We start from the raw sequence: 21,347 nt of genomic DNA on the forward strand, positions 1-21,347 counted from the left end.
TTTAATCAACCACAGGCTGTTAGGCACTTGGATACTAAGCAACACTAACGAAACTCATTATATAGTAATTTAATACCAGAATGCTAATTTGCTTGTAGGGAAGATTGGGAGAAACTATATTCCTATCTAAAACATCAATATCTAATATGAAAGGCTGGCAAAATCCAATCAGAAGCCAGAAAGGTACAGAATAAAATCAAACGAAGTTTGTAAAATCAAGGTACAGTCTTTGAGAACATTTTATTGGCCCCGAGAGTAATTATTCGTCTGCCGTCTGTAGCGGCCAGCACATGGACACTCACTTTAGTCTCTCTCTTTTATTAAAAAATAGTTCTTATCCTCTTGGTGGGGGGGCCGTAGTACACTTAAGAGACGTCACTCACCTAGACCACACAGTCCCATGGATGCAAGTTTGACTGTCATGCCTTTCTCTCCCACATCAGGAAGCGTCCCTGAAGGCGAATGAGTAAAAAGGGTTGCTACTACAAGGATAATCTGCAGTCTCACTCCCATGCTACATCTTTATTGCCAGTAACTCATTGCCATGCTAGCATCTTATACTGCAAACCTATCTGTTTGGTGGTTTTGAACACAGACAGGTCTTTACTTCTTAATTCCCCTTTCTGGACTGGTGAATTTTGAAGTGGGTGCTACGGAGCGCCGGGTTTCTCAGAGATCTCACAGGTGCTGTCTCTCTCTAAAGTACGTTTCTCCTCTACTCTTTATCTGTTTTCTACAAAGAATGTCTGGATAAGATCTCGTTGCCTGGTGATTGTGACAACGTAGTAAATGTGAAGCAAGAATGACTCAAACTCACTTTGGGTCAGTTAGAGTAGTTTAGTCTCATTGGTAAGTAACACATTTGTAAGCCTTTTCTCACAATGAGCTACCCCACACAGATCTGTTTTACACTTCATTTCATTAGCTTCAGTTGCCCAAGAGTTATATTTTTTGGCTTTTCATATAAATTTTGGGATGTGAGCTATGTGTAGATTGCAGCCACAAATCTCTCTATACACTAAAGAAATCAACGGAAAATAAGATTCTATACAATTTAACTTTGTAGTTAGCTTTCTGAAAAGTAGATATTCTTTCAAGTGAGGGATACCTACACAGTGTCATTCCATAAATGGGGAACAACCAGTCTCTCAGACTAGTATTAACAGTTTTTTTTTCCTGATTATAAGCAAAGATTTTTTAAAAATAAGATACCTGTAACCCAAAGACATATGCACTGACATTTTCTTCCATGGTATTTCCTTCTAATATTTAACAAAATGGAAATCATATGTATATGTGGTTTTATATATATTTTTAATTTTTAAAAAGATTTTATTTATTTATTTGACAGAGAGAGACACAGCGAGAGAGGGAACACAAGCGGGGGAGTGGGAGAGGGAGAAGCAGGCTTCCCGCAGAACAGGGAGCCCGATGAGGAGCTCAATCCCAGGACCCTGAGACCATGACCTGAGCCGAAGGCAGATACTTAACCGACTGAGCCACCCAGGTGCCCCTATTTTTAAAAATCTTTCCATTTGGCTGTACTGATACTGCAAAAAACATTGTGATGAACCCCATTCATTAATTCATTGAATATTTCTGAGTTCCAAATATTTGGAAAAAGTGTCTAACCCTGGGCAGTTGCACACCCCACTACCAGCTTCTTGCCTCCTCCCCTCCCCCCGCCGCCCCGTTTCCTCCCCCAGCGCCCTCCCTGGGTGGTGAGGTTCAGTGGTCTGCTATGCCAGACCCGTTTCTAAATATGTTAAAAGTGGAGAAAAAATAACTTGTTGGAGAATTGTGTTCTCTCTCAACAAAGCCATGCTTGCAACCCTATTGTCTGGCAGCAGATTAAAATTTCCTATTTGGGGTGTCAGCAGTTTGTATTAACTTTTCTTCTGTATACATTCTTGCTTTGACAATCCTGATGCCCTTCAAGATAGTGAGCCTCGGGCTAACTAGGGACCTTGTGCATGGAAATGCAAAGGAGAAAACATATTAATGTGCTTCAAGAATATTAGCCCAGGTATACGTACCTTTTCTGTTTTATACACACATACATGCATGCATGTGTGCGTGCACACACACACACACCCATGGATAGAGAGAACATTTCACAGCTCCTCTCAAAGTTTGGGACACTTGCATGTACAAGATTCTTTATTTCACAACCCTTGAGCTATTAACCTAAGTACAACATGATCTAATTAACATGTAGTTTTAATTAATGTGTTGAGAAGGACTACACTACTTGATCGGCAGAGCCACTAGCATGTTATTTAAAAGCAAAACCAGTAAAGTATGTTATTTAAAAGCAAAAACAGTAATATCCTGACAGGGCTCTGTCAAGTGCGGTGAGATCACCCATTTTATCTGTGGAATTCTTCCATTTAGCCATATTTATTGAGTGCCTGGGTATTCTATAGAAACCAAATCCTTTCATCTGTCTAGAAACACTAAACCTATAAACACTATATGTACACTGGGGTAAATATATCATTGAAAATAATTTTGTGTTCCGGGGAAAATAAAGAGGTCAATTTAGATTGGGGGCTCAGGAAGGTCCTTTTGGAAGAAGTGACAGTTGAACAGATAGATACCTGAGGAGTAGGATTATCCCCAGGAAGATGGGAGAAAGATGTTCTATAATGAGGGGACAAACTTTGTACCATTCTGAGGTGGGACAAAGGTCAGTGAGACAGGAATGAAATGCATAATGAATTTAAATTTAGGTGCGAAGTAGGTGCCAGAAGATGCTGGGCCTTGTATGCCCAAGAGCAGGGTTTGATTTTATTCAAGATGCAGCAGAAAAATCATTGGTTTCAAGTAGGGGCGAACATGAACAATGTGTTTGTACATTTTTGCCTGTTTCTCAAATAGAATCTTTAGGATAGGTTTCTAAATGTGGACGTTTGGGGTCAAAGATAGGAATTTTTGTCAGGCTTGCTATTTCAAGAGTTCATACCGAGTCAGTTCATTAGTGAATGAGTGTCCATTTCTCTCACCCTCAATAATATAATCACTGAAGAATTCTGTCATTTGAAGAAAAGCAGTGTTCTGTTGTGTTGTCATTTTATTGTCAACTTGATTATTGGTCAACATTTGCTAATAGTTTACATTTCCTCTTTTATAAATTACCAATGATTTTTGTCCCTTTTTTGAGGGGTATGTTGGTATGTATCTTATTGATATGAAGTAGCTTCTTTATTTTTTAAAGATTTATTTTATTATTTTTGAGAAAGAGAGAGAACATGAGCAGGAGGGGCAGAGGGAGAGGGAGAGAGAGAATCTCAAGCAGACTCTGCACCCAGTACAGAGCCCGACATGGGACCCGATCTCACGAATCCCGGACCATGACCTGAGCTGAAACCTAGAGTCAGAGGCTCAAATGACTGCGCCACCAGGCACCCTGCTTTTTGTATCTGAGGACTGTTACCTTAGCTCTCATTTATTGCAGATGCATTTGTATATACACATTCTCCCAGTTTGCTTTTTCCTTTTACTTGTACAGTCTTCCCACTTACAAGGGTAATTTGCTATTGAAAAAACATTCTTGTAAGTTGAAAATGCAGTTGCTATTACTTTAAATCAGAAGAAATGCTATGTGTTTTGGAGTCCCTATTCATGAAAAACATTGGAATGGACCTGTTTACTTCCCTTGTTTACATTACTTAAGGTAATACAATGTAACACTTTCTATTTACCAATTTCTCTATAATGTGCTGTTCATTTGCATTCCTGACGCTTTTTCATAGTTATTCTGCATTATATACTTAAGACTATGCTCTCAAGTCAATCTTTAATGCAAAACAAAAACGTAAAATCAAACATAATAGTAAAGGCAAAATAAATAAAAGCAATGCATTTCAGTAACACCTGTGTGAACTCATTCTTGCTACATACTAGCAAACCAGGAACACACTGAGGCAAGGACTCAACAGGAGTCCCCAGCACTAGCTGTGAACTATCCCTCTCCACTAGTCCCAAGAAATCTGAATTGGTCCTCATATGTGAACAAAGCAGGAGGGAGGGTATTAGAAGACCCTCTTTATAAAGGGTCAAAGTTGTAACACCAGAGGGCATATTTTTAACTAGGTCTGTATCTGGTTTTGACTTACAGGATTCATGTATTTTTATACAGCCAAATTTATCACTCTTACCTTTTGTGATAAAAACCATTTCTTTAGGACTTGGGATAGTCTTCTCTGCCTTCAATCTTACAAATACCCACCTATATTTTCTCCTGTCTATTGGAAAATGATTTTTAGTTTTTACAATGACATTTAAGACATTGGGTTATTTTTAATGCAAGGATAGAATTTATTTTTTTATTTTAAAAATATTTTATTTATTTATTTATTTGACAGAGAGATAGAGTCAGAGAGCACAAGTGGAGAGAATGGCAGAGGGAGAGGGAGAAGCAGGCTCCTCCCTTGAGCAGGGAGCCTGATGCGGGGCTCCATCCCAGTACCCTGGGATCATGACCCGAGCCAAAGGCAGACGCTTAACCATCTGAGCCACCCAGGTGCCCCTAGAATTTATTTTTTAAAGAGACATATTTTCCATATCAATTTGTTGGATAATTCATGTCTTTCCTATTTAACTAAGACTTCTTAAAGCAGAAGCTGGAAAAAGTAATATGCTGATCAAGTCAAGTATTAGTTAAGTGTACAAAATGCTGGTGGAGTTTGGGAAGAATTAGGACTGTTGTGGGTCATTTGTTGGGTGGTGCTAAGTTTCTAGGACTAGAAACATGTCCCAGTTGATGTAAACCACTCCTCATGGCCCACTGCTCTTCCTTTTCTCTTTTCTCTGATACCCTCGTCCTCTCCTTGCAGTCTGGCAGGTAAAATCATGGTATAACCTAAGTTGTATGGAAGTAACTATTTTGGTCTTCTGGGCCTCCCCCAACTCCCCACCCCAAATCATTGGCCCCAAACCATTGGCTCAGACCACATCCCCTCCTCCATGTTCACCCATCTGAGGGAATGAGGTAAATAAAACTGTTCTGGAGGCAAAATGGAACCAAGGGCTAAATTCTAGGCAAAACAAATAGGAAATCCGGGGATAAATTAACTTACATTAGATAGAATGAGAGATAGTATCTGGGTACAAACATTGAAATGATGCCTATACAATTTAATTGGAGAAAGATGTGGAGTTATGCAGTCACTTCTTTCCTTAAAGGTAAGCTTCCTTTTATACCCACATGAATTTGTCTTACTTGAGCAGCCTCCACGAAATACACAGAACCATGCAGTCCTCTATTTTATAGATGACTTTAAACAAAAAAGTGATTTACTTAAAGCTGTTTGTTGCTAGAATTCCTGGTCCAGCATTCAAACCTGGTATGGCTTGATTTTTTTCTGACACCCTTTAACCCATCTGCTGGATTTTAATGACATGTATTTATGTGTAAAATGAGTTAAAATTATTTCGTGACGTCTCTTGATCTAACCAAAAACTCTCTGAGATGTATCAGAAGCAGGGCTGTGAGTGGGTGCATCATAGAACACCTACGCAAGTACTACCCATTTCTAAACTCTTCGTCTTAGAGGCCAGCGATGAAAGCAGATTGATGAGTTGGATTAGAATCCCGAAATTTCCTGGACCGTCTCTTCCCAATGATTTGCAGGTACATATGTCCAAGGAGAACCGGAGTAAGAAATTTTGGTTGACAGGTCTTCCTTCCAAACTCCCAGTGAAGAAAGGTCATTAGGGAAAATATGCGACATCTATCTATCCAAGTCTGCTTATCTCTGAGACTTAGTAAACCATACATTAGAATCTTCTCTGTTAGATGCACAACTACGAACGAAAAAAAGAAGCTGCTTTTCCTTACACAGATTTGCACTGTTTTTGCCCAACTGATAATGGGTGGTCCTGTTCTTCCGACAGTCCCGTGTGTGCATGCATGAACCCGGGGAATCTAGCACCTCCCTGCAGGTGTTTTTGATGATCCAATTAACGAGACATCAAAAGCAGGTTACCGGTTTTGCTCACCCACACCCTGACGCCCGCCCAGGCCCCGGCAGCTCGGCCCGCGCACGGCAGCGCACCCGGAGCAGACGTGGGCCCGCATCGCCCCCAGCCCCGCAAGTCCGAGCCTGACGATGCTGCGAGCGCCGGGAGCTTTGTGCGCTCGGCTCCCGGCTCCCGCGTGCTCGCACGTACGTAGCCTTCACGTGTGTGCCGCTATCAAGTGCATGTGTGGATATGTAAGAATATGCTGAAGCAAATTCGGAGACAGGCGCCGAGGACAGGACGGAGGGAAGGTGGGTGTGGGTGTGGGCGTGCGCGGCGCCGGCCCGGCCGGGAGGGAGCCGGAGCCCGCGGCCCGCACCCCGCGGCCCGCACCCGGAGCCCGCGGCGCGGCCGGCCTGGCCACACAATAAAGTCCGGGGGCGGGCGGGCGGGCGGAGGTGCAGGAGGCCGGGCCGGGCGAGCGGCCGCCCCGCGCACACACCGCCATGTGAGCAGCGCCGCGGCCTCGCAGGACGCAAACTTTCCCCGGCGGCGGCGGCGGCCCAACTTCCCGCCCCCGGCCCCCGGGCCTGCCGCGCGGCGCCGAGACCCCGTAAGTGCGGGCGGCGCCGGGCCCCCCGCGCCCCCGCCGGCCCGCCCGGCCGCCACCGCCTTCCCGACCGGGCGCGCGCGGCTCTCCGCGGCCGAGGCTTGTAAACATGGCGCCCCTGAAGCGCCGAGCCGGGGAGGGCGGCGGGCGGCGGGGAGCCGGAGCGGAGGCCGGGCCGTGGGGGAGCCGCCGGGAAGCCCGGGGAGGGGGCCGGGGAGGAAGGCGGCGGGCGGGCGGCGGCGGCGGGGCCGGGAGGCGGGGAGGCGGCGCGGAGGCCGGGAGGCGGGGAGCACCCCCCCGCGCTCCCCGCAGGCCTGGGCCCGGGAGGCGGCGGCGGCGGCGGGAAGGAGGCGGCGCGGCGGCGGGGCCGGGCGCGGAGGGGGAGGGCCGGGCGCGGCGGCGGCGGCGGCGAGGACCGGAACATAATGGTGGGAGACTCGGCCGCGGCGGGCGCGGGGCGCGGGCGGGGGCGTCCGAACGGTGGCGCCGTCGCTTTGTGGAGCCTGGCCCCGGCTGCAGCCTCTCTGGCAGCCGGTGCGGTGCGCTCGCCGCCCGCCCTCCCGCGAGCAGCCCCGGGCGGCCCGCCGGGCTTTGTGTAGGCGGGCGGGGGCGGCGGGGCCTGCGGGGGTCCCGCCCGCGCCCCCTCGCCCTCGGCGGGCCCGGGAGGGGCGGGCCGGAGGAGGAGGAGGAGGAGGAGGAGGACCGCGCGGGGCCTGCTCGGGCCGGAAGCCGGGGAGTCGCGTGAGCGCCGCCCGCCGGGCCGGCCCTTCCCGCGCGGCCAGGCCTGGGGCCCGCGGGTTGGGGTCCGCCGGAACGCGGCCCTGTGAGTGGGGGAGGGCGGGGGTACGGGCGCCGGCGTGGCTCGTTGTGTGAGGGCGGCGGCCGCGGCCGGGCAGGGCGGTCCCCGAGCACCCAGGCGAGGCCCGCTCCGCGTCCCCTGGGGCCGGGTTACGCGGCGGCGAGGCCTGCGCCTCAACAGGTCCTCCTGGGGCCTCGGCACGGCGTGCGGAGCGGGGCCGGGGGCTGCGGGGCTCCTGGGGCGGCCCGGGCCCCCAGCTTCCACGTGGACGGCCGCTCGCGCGGGGGTGCGGGCCGGCTGCATGCTGTTGGCGGTGCGCGCGGGGCCCGGGTGCGGGTGGGCTCCGGGGGGTCCGGGTGGGCTCCGGGGGGTCCGGGGGCGCCGAGCAGGTGCCAGGTGGCCTGTGCGGGGAACGGGCGCCTGTGGGCTGGAGCGGCAGTCCGGCTTCCCGAGGTTTGGGTCCTGGGTCCTCCGGTGCCCTGCATCCCACTGTAAGCCTGCTGAAAAATCATCTGTTCGTTGAAAGGCAGAAAGTAAAACGCTAACTTGTTTTCTTTTCAACTAAGAAATGGAGTAGTTGTAGCTTACTAATTGTGGGATGCATAACCTCTTCAGGTTTTGGGGTCATCGATTCTAATTAATGGTTTGAAGTTATCAGGGAGATAGTCTTGGTTGTACCTAAAAAGTTTGAATGCTTTCTGGTAAACAAGGTCACCTTTGTGATTTTTTTTCTGAGTTCTAATTTGTACAATAAGGATATAGAATATGAATTTTTGTTTAGGGGTGTTATTTTCCACGTCTTTGGCTAACTGGCGCTGGTTACAGGGATTATTTTGGTGGACTCTTCTTTATGAGATGGCTAGGCTAGAAAATCAAAGATCAAAAGGTGTGGGATGTGATTATGACAGAATGAATACATTTTTTTTCCTTGCTTAACGGGATTTCTATCTTTTACATGGTACTTCCTCCCCGTAGATGTTGTTCATGTGAAAACTGAGTCTCCCTTTTACGTTCTATAAAGTGGGAAATTTATTTTTGCAGTTACCGGTTGTAAGGTGTTTAAATACGCACAACTAGTAGTTGCTTTACAAAGAAAAATCACAGAACGTGTTAGTTTTCGCTCCTGAGCGCATGCTGAATATTCCTGGGACACGGTTATGTCGGTACTTTGGATGTCCTCTTGCATGTTTCCTTGATTTGACGCGTGTTTATGTAAACTCTAACCCTTTTGTAATTCTACCCCTTTTCCTTTAGGAGTGGTTTAGATAGTGTGTAATAGAGACACTCCTACCCTTTGGCATACTTGAGACATTAATTGAAATTAAGAATTTTAACATTTGTAGTAGAGGTATCGCTTGCTGTCCTAATAATGCTTCAAGACCTAAACCTCTGGTTGTCCTTTTTTCTTTACCTACCTTTACCATCCTTCAATTGAATTTTACCTGGAAGACATCATATAAGCAAAGAGGTTGTATCTGTGGGGAAAATTGAGTTAATGGCCAGACTTTGCCTTATGATAGTTACAAACTTTTCACTGTTTGAAAACCTTAATTTGTACTTAACACTGACTTTTTTTTTTAATAGGGTGATTAGGTTTTTTTTTGTCCTTTAGATTAGACTGAAATGACTGAAAGCCAGATGGCTCGGGTCTGAATCTCTCCTCTGTCATTTTCTAGCAAAGTCACAGCAGGCAAATTACTTAAACTCGCCATGCCTGGTCTCAGTTTCCCCATCTGGAAAACAAGAGGGATAATAACTGTACCAACTTCATAGGGCTATGGATGCATGAATCACTATTAGACTAATTCAAGTCAGTTGAATCAAATTCAGTTTGGGTTGATAATTGGAACGGGTGTGGAAAGGAATGGACCTCTGAAATTGCAGCATAGCATGCTTATGTGTGCCTTGGTTACTAATTTGTGTGTGTTGGAGCATACCTCTGAATCCCTCCATGTGTTCACTTTAGTTATCCCAGAGTTGGAAAATAAGAATTTGTTATATTCCTCAGGGCTCACTAACTTGAAGCAATTTTTAAGGATCTTTTTGTCATTACTTTTTTTGCATTTATTCTCTTTATTGGTAAAATACATGTATCAAAATGAAAATTTTAAAGTGTATAGTCTAGTGGTATTAAATAAATTCACGCTGTTGTGCAGAGAGCATCACCATCCATCTCCAGAACTCTTTTCCTTTTGTAAGACTTAAACTCCATACTCACTGACTCCCTGCCCCCCTCCCCCGGTGCCCAACACCCACCCATCATGACTTCTGTATCTTTGATGAAGGGTCTGGGTAACTGAAGCACATAGTGTAAGAGTTCTTATTTGAACCATTGGTAATCAGTGAAATCATTTTCTCTTTTCCCACATCTGTCACCCTGTCTGCAACTGCTTCAGGTTATATGTTTTGTATTCATTTGTAGCAGTAAGACTTTCTGAATAAAGAATCACTGCTTGTTACCTCTTGATTTGATCATTGTGGAATTCATAATCCCTCACCAATATTTTTTCTAGGAATTTTGACAAAAATAACGGATTTGAGTTTAATTTCTACCTGTATTTCTTGCACAACAGCTTTGAGTTACTTTTTTGCAGTGGCATTGTCAAAATTTCAAAACAACTTAAATCTGCTTTGGTGCAGTGATTTTGTGGAGATGAGTAGTGATCTGAAAATTCTGTTTCATCAGTGGTCTGTCCTTTGGTCTTGATTTTTGAAATGTTTTGGTATTCAGAAGTTTGTAACATAAATGAGTACCATGATACTATGTACCAAATAGAGAATGTTCACCAAGTCTTAGCCATTGTGCAAAGTTCTTCACATAGGCTGTTCCACTGTTAGAAATCCTATGAGTGATCATCTTAAAAGCACAGCAGTCTTCCTTTAAATTATGGAAGGCCCCACCACCTCCTAGCACACCCCCATCCCAACACACGCTCACCAGCTAGCAGCGTTGTGAGAGAATGTGCTCTGTAGAACATAAAAGTTTGAGAATTCCTGTGATAGGAAGTAAAGTGATAGAAATGAAGTTTAATGGGAGGGAGATAAAAATCAAGTCTAAATACCCAAGAGTATGGCTTTTTTTGAATAAGCAAGTCTTAGCCTTAGTATTTTAGACATATTGTACTGCCTTAAGGAAAGATCTCATTGCACATATGTGTGCCTGTTAATAATTTTCCACTCAGAAAATTCTTAAAAAGTTACTTAGTTGTATTGTGAAAGTGCTATATAATACTTAATGTACAAGTTATGTACAAATGCAGATAGTATGTATATTTACTTGGATGTTAAAAAATATTTTTGTAGTTCATTATTGGTAGGGACATTTAACAAATTGTTAGATGCTTAGATTTGCAAAATTGAGGTAAATATGTGGAACTTGTAAATATTTAGACATTTAATCTTTCATTGTACTTTTTGATTATATTTTCTATTCGATAGCTAAAAGGCTAAATATTTGCCTAGCTTTACATGAAATTAAAGAAATTACAAGGTAATGGAATACTGTTAAATCCACATTTTAAAGGCATATGGCTCATCTATTCAGAGAAGAGAGAAGTCTAGCAGATCCCGTTATGTTAAAAAGATGTGTATTGATGAAGACTTGTGTGGTGTTTTATTTATTTTGTAAACTGAGTAATATTTATAGTAGATTAACTAGTTTTGTTTTAAATGCCTTTGTCGTCGTTACTCCATAATTACTGTTTCGTAAGATTACTTTAAAGTATTGTGTTTTCTTATGATAGGTACAGTATGTTTTAATACCTTGAGTTCATTAATGAAACATTGTTATTTATGAAATCTACTATGTACTGGACACTTGCCAGGTAACAGTTACTGAAGCAAGGGGAGTGTGGCAGAAGAAAGTGTCTAAGTGCTTTGGGACAATGTATGTGAGTTACAGTATATTGCATTTGAGTTAAGATTACTTTTGAGGGTTTAACAGTGGTTTTTTTTTTTTTAAGATTTGTTTATTTTAGAGAAAGAGCACAGGCAGGAGACAGGCAGACTCCCCACTGAGAACGGGGTAGGGGGGGGTCTCGATCCCAGGACCCTGAGATCATGACCTCGAGATCATGACCTGAGCTGAAATCAAGAGTCAGACCCTTAACCGACTGAGCCACCCAGGTGCCCCTTAACACTGATTTTGAATTTTTTTTTTTTTAAGATTTTATTTATTTGACAGAGAGACAACAGCGAGAGAGGGAACACAAGCAGGGGGAGTGGGAGAGGGAGAAGCAGGCTTCCTGCAGAGCAGGGAGCCCGATGCGGGGCTCGATCCCAGGACTCCAGGATCACGACCTGAGCCGAAGGCAGACGCTTAACGACTGAGCCACCCAGGCGCCCCTACACTGATTTCAAATTTATTCTGATTTGTAACTTTGTGATTTTTATTCACCACTAAAAACAACTTTGTTGTGATTAATAATTTTTTATTTTCTCCAGATGTGAGCTAAACGTTTAAGTGACAGGAATACCCACTTAAAATTTTTAATATTTTCTCCAGTTTGATCTACTTAATGTTAAGTAAATTTAAAATATAAAGAGGGAAGAATCTTCTTCACCATTTAGGCATTTATTGTGTAAACACAAAAGAAATATGTGTACAAAATTTTTAATGGGTATGTTGAGAGCTTGTCACCTAATACTAATTCCCACAATTGGGATAAAAAAAATGCTAAGTTTTTTAAAAATCAGGAAGATACTGTGATTTATAGCAAGACAATCTGTCATGAATACATTTTAACTTGCATGTATATTCACATTAGGTCCCTTTAGAAGCTTACCTTAGCAGTTTTAGAAAGCTGGGTTTCATTGTAAACATCTTGCTTGTGGCAGCACCATTTTTTTTTTTTTTTAATTTATTTGACAGAGAGAGAATGAGAGAGAGAGCACATGAGAGGAGGGAGGGTCAGAGGGAGAAGCAGACTCCCCGCCGAGCAGGGAGCCCGATGCGGGACTCGATCCAGGGACTCCAGGATCATGACCTGAGCCGAAGGCAGTCGCCTAACCAACTGAGCCACCCAGGCGCCCCATTTTTTTTTTTTAAGGGTCACTTAGGTGGGGCGCCTGGGTGGCTCAGTCGGTTAAGTGTCTGTCTTTGTCTCAGGTCTTGGTCTCAGGGTCCTGGGATCAAGTCCCCCATCGGGCTCTCTGCTTGGCAGGGAGTCTTCCTTCCTCTCCCCTTCCCCCTGCTTGTGTGCACACTTGTGTACACACTCATAAATAAATAAAATCTTAAAAAAAAAATAAGGGGGTGATGACACCTGGGTGGCTCAGTCGGTTAAGCGTCTGCGTTCGGCTCTGGTCATGATCCCAAGGTCCTGGGATGGAGCCCCGCGTCGGGCTCCTTGCTCAGTGGGGAGCCTGCTTCTCCCTCTTCCTCTGCCTGCCGCTCTGCCTATCTGTGCTCTGTCTCTGTCAAATAAATAAATTCTTTAAAAAAGGGGGGGCCACTTAGTGAGCACCTACTCTCCCAGGCAGTTGTGTTCTTGCTTTCATCTTTGCAACAGCGAGTTGCAGTAAGGAGTATTATTGCAGATGATGTGATGAGTTATGTTGTTATAGTTGTAAGTACCCTATAATTTACAAGAAGGCAGTGGACTCAGAAGGTATATTAACAGTGCAGGAGGTCACACAGAGTACAGGATCAGATGGGTTTTGCGTTCAAGTGTATGACTGCCGCACCTATATTCTGTTTGGTTGCTGTTCCCTTAAAATTCACCAACTACTGTGATCTTCATACTGACGTATCTTCATCCTCCAAATGTGCACTTACATTCCCGCAAAAGCACAGAATAGTAAAAGAATGTAACACTATGCCTGCTGCCCTTACAAAAGGAGGTGGTGGGAAGAAAGGAGTATTAGGTACCTGCTGGTAGTCAGAACGTTCCAAATGCAGAGTTCCTGTTAATTGTAGTTTCACTGGTAATAACAGCTAGTGATGAAGGGCAGGCATCGATAATGGGTTCTTTGTCTTACTGTTCCTGCTGGCAGCTCACACTAGGAAGATAACTTGGCATAGGGGCGCCTGGGGGGCTCAGTTGTTAAGCATTTGCCTTCAGCTCAGGTCATGATCCCAGGGTCCTGGGATCGAGTCCCGCGTGGGGCTCCCTGCTCAGCAGGGAGCCTGCTTCTCCCTCTCCCACTTCCCCTGCTTCTGTTCCTGCTCTCGCTGTGTCTCTCTCTGTCAAATAAATAAAATAAAAAAATCTTAAAAAAAAAAAATAACTTGGCACAGGTGTTGGGGGGAACCTACAGTCTTTATTTTAATCCTCAGGCATAGAAGAGAAGGGTGAACATTTTCAGAGTGAAGTCCAACATGAGTGTTCTTGCTGTATTAGGGGAGGGCATTGTCTTGAGGAAGCTTTTAGCATTCCTTTTGCAGAATAAGTTCAATTTGGATGGAAGTAGCGAATTTCTTGAAAGTAGCACTAAGTGCTGAGGCTTTAGAGTTCAGTAGGTGTTTCCTGTTCCCTAAAATAAAGTAATATGAGCGACATATGGTGAAGAGAGAAGATGAATTGAGTTGTAGCATGAGCAGACCCAGACCATTGGTGCTTCTCAGAAGGGATGTTGGGATGGGATATTAAGTACGGTTTTCTCATTTAATAGCTGTGGAAAGATTTTTAAGAAGTCTTTTAATGAAGGGTAAGCATTGAGAAGGCTCTGCATGGGGAGACTATCTCAGCATAAAAGCTGTTAGGAAGTTCTCATGTTTTTTGTAGATTCTTGATTTATCTGCCTGTTGGTGGTTTTTCCGTCTCTGAGCTGCACCTGAGAAATGGTATCTGGGAGATCAAGTCCTTAATTTGCAATTGGTTTTGATGTGTAGCACATCTACTTTAACTGCTAAGGCCTTCCAGTAAGAACAACTGAGGTTAATTTATTTGGGATTTCCATTGATACTGTCTTTAAAAAGACTTTTCAGGCATTTTATTTATCATTAGAGGTGTTCTCTTTTTAGATTATAGAGGATATAAAGTTCAAGGTGATTTATTTTTCTTTTGTACTTTTTTTTTTTAAGATTTACTTATTAGAGAGAGAGAGAGAATCTAAAGTAGACTCCCCGCTGAGCTGGGAGTCTGACGCAGGGCTCGATCCCAGGACCCTGGGATCATGACCTGAGCCGAAATCAAGAGTCAGACGCTTAACCGACTGAGCTACCCAGGCGCCCCTTTCTTTTGTACTTATAATTTAATATTTTTTATGTTTAAAAATATCACATTTAATATATAATGTCAGAATACCGGTTATCTTTTATTTTGAAATGCCTTTTACTATTCTGCACGCCTATATTCTAGATACACATAATTTTAGGAAGCCTCTCACTTGCGATCTGTACTCATGTTGGATTGTTTCAGGTAAGAAACTTTGATTTGAGTGATTTGAAAGTTAAATTTTATTTTCTGAGGATTATTAAAAGTAGCTTTTAGTCTGTTATTTTCAGGTGACTTAAACTGAGCAACCACTAGTCCAGTTTCAAGCTGGGTTTTCTCCCGGCTCGTTAGTTCTGTGGAAGCCAGGGTGTGTAGCAGGTGGGCTTGAAAGGGGAGGAAGTGGCCCGGGCAGCCTCCCTTGGTGCTGGTTGGTGGTGCGGGCGCAGCCCCATCCACACTTCATCTCCTGCTGCTGTCGGTCCTCTGACTTTTTCTACTTGTATGTCACGTGACAAACACAGCTTTTAGAGTGTGTCGTCACATTTTCTTAACTGTACACAATTTTCTCAGTTTTAGATTACCAGATACATTCAGAAGTTGTAGTACTTGCTGTTGTTTGAAATGCATTTTAAATGGAATGTTCTTTTTTTTTTTTTTAAAGATTTTATTAGAGCACGAGTTGGGGGGGAGGGGCAGTGGGAGAGGGAGAAGCAGGCTCCCCGCTGAGCAGGGAGCCCGATGCAGGACTCCATCCCAGGACCCTGGGATCATGACCTGAGCTGAAGGCAGACGCTTCACAGACTGAGCCACCCAGGCGCTCCTATGGAATGTTCTTCGGAATTTCACCTTGAAGAGCAGCGTGGGAAATGTTAGACGGATGTCACCAGTAGGAGGCAGTATTTGTTCTTAAGTTGAGATACCATTTCCTCGAATGTCTAAATACTATAAATAATAGGAAGAGGATCACAGGAAGTTTGATTTATAGGGAGCAATTGAGAGAAATTTGAATTCTGCCAAATGACATGCTGACTTGAATGCTGGCCTACTGAGGCTGGGCGGCCACTGGCTCTGCTCGGGGCCTCTTTGCGCCATGGCTTGGACACTTGTTGAGCAGTGAGTGGAGGTAACTGGGAGCCCGTCCTCCTCTCCTTCATCGGCCCCAGGGGATGCTGCTCACCCTGTCATTCAGGCTATTTTGGAGTCCGCTCTCCTCTCCTGCTGTCCTCTATGTAAAACTTAACTTCAGCCAGTAATTGTTGATCCTTTCAGTAGTGATTTATATTTTAATGTAGTACTGGTTGTATTAATAATACTTTGTAACTTTTACTTGGGTATCCACCTTTCCCCTCCTCATTCCACCTCCAGTGCTGAAGTCAGCTCAAAATTTGCTTTATGGTTGGTGGGCATTTTTGTTCTCTGCCAAGTTTCGTCTTCACCTTATTGCCAACCCTCAGTGATCTGTCCCCTCAATTTGACCGCTTTAGCCTCCGCTAGTTCTTCTATTGTTTGTTATTATTGAAGCTTTACCCCGTAATCGTCTTCCCAGTTCCTTGACCTGACAACCCTGACTGAAGTTCCCGTGTAACAGCTAGCGTAGTGCTGGACATGGTGCACGTAGATGGACAAAAGAATGCTGCTTTCTGTCTTCATTGCCTGCATGGTGTAGGCACCGCACGATCATCTGGGCCCCAGATCCTACTTGATTTCTCATGTCAGCTCATCTTCCACTTTCCAGAATGACTTACTCCGCTGGGCGACAGAGGGCCCGTGCAGGAAGTCCCGTACCCCACCCGGGATCTGCAGACGTACCTGCACTCCCCATCTCCTCAGAATCCTTCTTAACACGGCAGCCTATGCAGGTGATATGAGACCAAGCCTTGTCATACCCTTTTTCAAGATTACAGGAAACACATTTTCACCAAATTAAAACTTGAAGTACTTTAGAAACAGACATTGTATTAAAATAACAGGTATTTGGCAGTTTAGCTACAGAAAGTGCCAAATTTACTGGCAGACTTTGTCAGTGTCCGCCTGTTGCTATACACTTCACAGTGGAAGATGCGGAAAGTGTCAGGTTGTCTGGAATATGTAATCCAGTATTTCCTACGTTTTCAAAGGTGGTATAAACTTTGATATGTATATAACATCCGTTCAACAAAGACAGTGTAAGAAACAAGCCCGGACTGTGTGTTATGCAATCCTGCTCAGAGGTCAGAGGTCAGCCTGAATGCATGCTTTTCTGGAGGTTTGGCATCGGTGCAGGAGTGCGTGCCAGGAGCCCACGTGCCGCGTATTCTCACCCCTCGCGTGATTGGCGGTCTGTGATCTGGAAAATGGTCATGTAACTTCTTAGTTCTTCTGTTGCTCATTCATTATAATAAAAATATACATACAGTAAAATGAGATTTGCTCCTTCATGATTGTAAAATATCCTTAAAGGGACTGCTAAATAATTGAGGGTTTAACTTATAGTTGATTCTCATGTAATCAGAATGTACGTAATGGAAAAGTTCAACTGCAAACTTTGGTCTAATTTTATGCATTAAAGAGATGGTATTTTAAAGGCAAATGTATTAGGAAGAAAGAGAGGTCGTTATAAACGGAGATTAAATTCATTCCAACATTTATTAGGTGATATGTGTTACTGTTAGTGTAAGCTCTTTGCCGTGGATGAAATTGCCCTGTTTCCTGTGTCCCTCTGCTCTCTGTCCCTTCATCATGGTGCTCATACGTACTTAGGTTGGTCCTGAAGACAGAATGGTTATTTGTCCTTATTCAAGGTTAACGTTTACTAGTATACAATCTGCAAATCATGATAAAATCCCCTTGAAAAAAATATTCGAGAAATTAAGCCTTCTCATAAACTCAGCATCTGCTAGTATGGTTGCTGTAAATGAGTGATCACTTAACAATGATTTCCAACACAAACATCATGTGCCCTGTTTTGTAGATTTTTAAGTTCCTAAAAGACAGTGATTGTGTCATTTTACCAGACGTGTTAGGAAATAATGTGATGAGCATATCCTTAGGTCAAGTAGTACGTCTTCTGTCTGGTGGCATCTGTTCCGTGCTGGCTCCGTCTAACTAGAAATATGGTAGAAGCTTCGGTTTTCTTCATATCCCCGCTTTCAGGGTGTTTGCGTTACAGTGTCCTAAAAATGACTATTTAAAGCATTTAAAAAGTAAAGACATTTTATTATAATTACAGTTGATTCTTTTTATTCACCGTAGTCCTGTGCTGTCAGGTCACCGCAAACACTGAATTCCCCAACCGGGATCCTTTGCCTGTGGGGGAAATACAGGCCTATGTTCCTGCCAGCTCTCGGGTCACATTTTTGTGAACCAAAATGCCATTTCCATGCTACAGGGTCATTTGCTAAAATCCTTGTAAAAAAGCCAGTCTCAATGCTGAAAACTTCTCCATAACCCTTTTACTGCATAAATTTGTCTGCCAAATTTAACTTTTTTCGCGGGGTGTCCCTTTTTGAAACACGCCAGCCAGCCAGCACTACTAGCTGAGGAAGATTCAGTGTTTTCCTAACCCCAGGTAACGTGACTGTAAATTTCCTTGGCTGTCAGCCTCACAACGGTGCTGTCCACTACACTTTTTGATTTGTTTTCCTCTCCTGGGTCCACAAATGTTGCTGCGTTTCCACCTTCTGTGCACCGTAGATCCTTGAGCACTTTCCAGACTGACCTCAGGCACAAATGGGCACATCTTCTCTCCTCCCTGGTTCTGGGTGATGGCCCCATAACCATAATTGAGTACCTGAAGGATGCTTGCTTGACACCCCAGAGCCAGCCATGGCCTGCTGGGCTCAGCACAGCATTTCAGCACCATGCTTGGGCTGTTCACACCAGGAGATCACCAGCACAGAGCACAAAAATGCGAAAAATGTGGCATTAAGTAGCCTGCAGAAAGGACACCGTTGACAGTCTGAGCTGGAATAGGAGGCAGCCCCGGTTCCCCTGCAGCTGGGATCCTGCCCTGTCCTGAGCGATGGCCCACTGGTCCTAAGTACGGATTTCAGCAAGCAGGTGAACTCACAAATGTGCAATATGCAAATAATGAGAATCCATGCTGATTTTCATGTTTATATCTTTTATTTCATCCAAAAGTTCATGGCTACAAATAAAATACGAGAAAATTGCTCTTATTTTGACTTCTGTTAATTGGACAGTTTTCCCCTGTAGTTTTGTGTCTTTAAAAATAGAGAACACAGAGCAGCACTTGTGTAGACAAGGGTCACACATGTTAAAAAGAAAACAAACTTGAAAACATGTTTGGCCTCAAAAGCAGTCTTAAGAAAAGTGAATTAAGACAGGATATAGTGTTTGCACTTTTGGCTTTGGTTGAACATTAGAACAAGACCAGGGGCACCTGGCTGGCTGGAGTGTGTGATTCTTGATCTTAGGGCTGTGTGTTTGAGTCCCACGTTGGGCATAGAGATGACTTAAGACCAAAGAATCTAAAAAGGCTAATTCATATCAGTGGTAGCAGGGATCTAAAAACCCTACCCTTCATTCAGAGAAGAACTACCCTCCTGCACCATGATCCTGTCATCAGGGTGGTGGTCTGATATTTGGTGGGTAGACATTTAAAACAAATTTTAAAGGGAAAGGGAATCTTGAGAAACATGCACACTAGAAAGAGGTTAGTGTGTCAGTGACTGGTGAACAGTAAGGGGATAGACAATTACAAAAGTCAAGTCCACAAATGTAAGAAGCTTGACTAGTGTGTAAAGGTGAGTTTGCTCCCCGCGGGATTTTCAACAGTGTCTGGAGACATGCAGACATGCTTGATTGTCATGCCTTGGGAGATTGTCATGTCTAGTGGGTAGATGCCAGGGACTCTGCTGACAGCTCCCACAACACAGACGTCTGCTGCGTGAGAGGGTCCGAGGTTGAGAACCCTGGTGCAGGGCAGGCAGGTGTCTGTGTGTGTGATGATGACCGTGGCTTATCAGGAGAATGCGTGTTTGCTGTCTCTGTACTCAGTTTAAGCAGGTAGTGTGTATCTATCTAATTTTTGTTTGATTTCCGTCACCTTGCTTTAAGGAAATTTTAATGCTAAAAAAAAATCACTTATTTTGAAGACTTACACATCTTTAAATTTTATTTATTTATTTATTTGACAGAGAGGGAGACAAAGTGAGAGCAGGAACACAAGCAGGGGGAGTGGGAGAGGGAGAAGCAGGCTTGCCGCTGAGCAGGGAGCCCAATGCTGGGCTCGATCCCAGGACCCTGGGTTCATGACCCGAGCCTATGGCAGACGTCCAATGACTGAGCCACCCAGGCGCCCCGCATCTTTAAGTTTTTAAAAGTTCTTTAAATTCCAGTATAGTTAACATGCAGTGTTATATTAGTTTCAGATGTACAGTGTAATGATTCAACAATTCTTACATGTCTTGTTTTTATTTATTTATTTATTTTTTAAATGGTTGCCTTTTTTTTTTTTTTTAAGATTTTTATTTATTTGCGAGAGAGAGAATGAGAGACAGAGAGCATGAGAGGGAGGAGGGTCAGAGGGAGAAGCAGACTCCCTGCTGAGCAGGGAGCCTGACGTGGGACTCGATCCCGGGACTCCGGGATCATGACCTGAGCCGAAGGCAGTCGCTTAACCAACTGAGCCACCCAGGTGCCCCCATGTCTTGTTTTTAAATAAGGATAAACTAAGTATTTGTTTGTTATTGTTTTTTACTTACGTTAAGTCCTGTCACAGTAACTTGTTGGAAAGCTTTTTTCCTTGTCGTGTGATTAATTTCTTAACATAAATATGGTGATTAGAGGTATGCATACTTCAGCTTAAAGGTCCTTATTTAAATTTAAAAACTCTAGTGCGCTCACCTTTAGATACTATGAAAACCATAAATTTGGAGGTAGACTAGTAGATTATATTCTTTTGAGAGGTTTGGCATAGTTTGGTCTGCATTTTCATAAATATCCAGGACATGACTCAGAGTACTAATTAGTAAAAGCACAAAGTAATGTGAGTCAAAATAGGAATACAAACAAAAAATACCTTCGTATTAATATTTTATGTAGGCACAGATCTTTTCATAGATTTTATACGGCCAAGTTTCAAATATCAATCTTTGATATTTTTTGCTGGCAGAGGGTTAGGGTTAGGGTTTTTTTCAACAGAATTTTATAATTTATACTTAATCACCGTTATTTTCTGTTATTAAGGATAACCTACTATGGGGATGCCTGGATGGCTCAGTCAGTGAAGCATCTGCCTTCTGCTGGGGTCATGATCTCAGGGTCCTGTGATCCAGTCCGGCATTGGCTCCCTGCTCAGTTGGGAATCTGCTTCTCCCTTTCCCTCTCTCCCTCCCCCTGCTCTCTCACGTGTGTGTGCTCTCTCTCTCTCTCTCTCTCGCTCTCTGACAAATCTTTTTTAAAAAAGGATAAGCTGCTATATACAATATTGAATGTTTGATACTAGGTCTTGGGAACTTGAGGAAAATAGTTTATAGATTTAAAATATATGGTGAACTGTTAATTACTGAAGCATAGAAGGTTCCTGTAATTCTACTTTTGTGTATGGTCCTCACTTGAATAAGACGATATGTCCTTTGGCTTCTGAGACTTGTGTTTTAAGTGCACAATTCAGTGGTTTCTAGCACATTCTTAAGATGGTGCTGTCCTTCCTCTGGGCTCTGTTCCTCCTCCTTCAGGGTCTCCATCCTCCCCGCGCTGTCGGTCCTCCTCCTTCGCGTGCTGTCCGTCCTCCACGCTGTCCCCCCCCTCCCCGTGCTGTCCCTCCTCCTCCTCCCTGAGCTGTCCCTCCTCCATGCTGTCCCCCCTCCTCCCC

The 21,347-nt window shown here is 44.2% G+C and overlaps 1 protein-coding gene and 1 long non-coding RNA gene across 13 annotated transcripts in view; both read left to right on the forward strand.

The window, feature by feature from the left end:
* Window positions 1–6,133: 6,133 nt before the first annotated feature.
* The window catches only part of ZMYND11 (zinc finger MYND-type containing 11), a 130,634-nt gene continuing 115,420 nt past the window's right edge, over window positions 6,134–21,347 (forward strand). For 2 of the 12 annotated variants that reach the window (XM_081820485.1, XM_081820490.1), the window contains exon 1: window positions 6,411–6,577. The gene's annotated coding sequence lies outside the window, so the exon portion shown is untranslated. Of the gene's footprint in view, window positions 6,276–6,401; window positions 6,578–6,911; window positions 7,003–7,242; window positions 7,398–21,347 lie in introns of those variants that run through there. The other 10 variants (XM_081820484.1, XM_081820489.1, XM_081820481.1 and 7 more) reach the window with 9 other exon arrangements.
* Window positions 12,407–18,417, forward strand: LOC145721616 (uncharacterized). The gene is made up of 2 exons (XR_014145427.1): window positions 12,407–14,734; window positions 15,192–18,417. It is a non-coding gene; the product is annotated as an uncharacterized LOC145721616 (long non-coding RNA).

This window comes from Leptonychotes weddellii, chromosome 5, assembly GCF_054177405.1.
Source record: "Leptonychotes weddellii isolate Sample4059 chromosome 5, ASM5417740v2, whole genome shotgun sequence".
Lineage (NCBI taxonomy): Eukaryota > Metazoa > Chordata > Mammalia > Carnivora > Phocidae > Leptonychotes > Leptonychotes weddellii.